We start from the raw sequence: 1,765 nt of genomic DNA, 5'->3' as shown, positions 1-1,765 counted from the left end.
AGTTCCGCCCCTTAGACACTCAAGAAAGTGGCCAATTAAACCTTATCCTGCAGTGAGTAACAGAAAATCTAAACCAATCCGTGTCATTTTTTATCGCCCTGGATATATGATAGAACACCTACATTTACAAGAAATGCACTGGGGTTATTTTTGGCCACATCTCCAGGTGCTCCTTTGAGAACCAGGGCAAAAAAGTTATGTGCACCCCTGATTATACGGTTACATGCTACTTTGCAGAAGCACGTTGCCCATAAAATACATGTGCCACAATGCATCTCAAATTTGACTTTTTCTCAGAATTTGACTTTTTTTCTTCAACATATGCAAATGAATTCTCAGAATTTGAATTATTTTTCAAAATATGCCTTTTTTCTTAGAATTTGCCTTTTTCTCATAAATAGATTTTTTTCTTCAAAATGCTACTTTCTTTTCAAAGTTTCACTTCTTTTTTTCAAAGTTTCACTTCTTGTTTTGTTTTTCCAGAATTTGGCTTTTCTTTTTAAATCATATTGTGACATTCTTACTGAAGAGACTTGCAATTATTTGCCCTGGACTTCTGCTTTCAGACGTAGTTAATTATGAAGTTATTACCCTATTCGATAATAATCCAATGCAGAGGCAATAATGTAATATAATACATTATTTTATATATATTAAATATTTATATATGTATTTTTATATAGTCTAATGGCGCATTTCCACCATGGCGCGGAGCGCGGTTTAAGCGTGCCGTGTTGTGCCGGGCCGGTTTTTGGTTGCGTTTCCACTATGCCTAGTTCCGGCCCGGGGCTACTTTTTCACCTTTTTTCTGGCCCGACAAAATCGTGGTTCTATCGGGGCCAACAAACAGGGCTGAGTCGGGCTGAGTTTGCTAAACTAGAGAGAGAATCGCTGGCAAGGGGTCTACAACTACAACAAGATGAACATATTTGACTGTGATTTAATTGTAATACACGTTTCAAAATGATGCCGAAGTAACACCATACTGATACCGGTTAGTAAAAACCATGAATTAATGCTTTGACAAGTCTGCAGACAGACGGCAGGCGGAAAACCTTTTAAAATGCGCGTTGTCTAAATGGAGATCGGCTAAGCTAACGCAATATATGCTCCGACCGTCCACACTCACAACAACGGCCTATGTAGACATAAATAAACCAGCGACTGTATTCGCCATGACACAGACAGTCTGTGGTTTGTACTTGTTTAACTTTTGTCTAGTTTCTGAACAGATATGAGGAGCTGTGAGCTTGAGTGCTAACAGCTAACGGCTGATGTTGTTTTTCTGGGGTGCTCATTGAAGATGACGTCACGGCTCCGCCTACACTGCATTACTATAGATCAGGGGTGCCCAACCTTTTTTGAACCGAGAGCTACTTTTAAAGTTTCCAGTCTGCCGAGATCTACCAGTCCAAATAGAGAGGCGTAGCCATTACTGACAGCCTACTACCAGGTAAATACACACTTCTACTTGTATAAAACTGACCTTTGTACGATTAATACTTCATAAAATACTGCAGATCCTTTATCTTACCTCTTTCTAATCTACACACATACAAGTATTTAACTGAAGTTACACAACAGTGTTGTTGATACAGAGTTGGAGTTTATTCACATGTCACATACTACAGTGGGTAATGTTTTCAAGAAACATTGAACAGTGCTGCCACATATGACACAGGAAAAAAAGAAAAGACTCTGAACCCTTTCTTTGCCATTATATAAAAATAGTGTTGCTACAAAAGTATAAATTAGGCTTACTATT

This window comes from Trematomus bernacchii, unplaced genomic scaffold (genome assembly GCF_902827165.1).
Source record: "Trematomus bernacchii unplaced genomic scaffold, fTreBer1.1, whole genome shotgun sequence".
Taxonomy (NCBI): domain Eukaryota; kingdom Metazoa; phylum Chordata; class Actinopteri; order Perciformes; family Nototheniidae; genus Trematomus; species Trematomus bernacchii.
The sequence above is the reverse complement of the archived record's forward strand: the minus strand, read 5'-3'. Positions refer to the sequence as shown.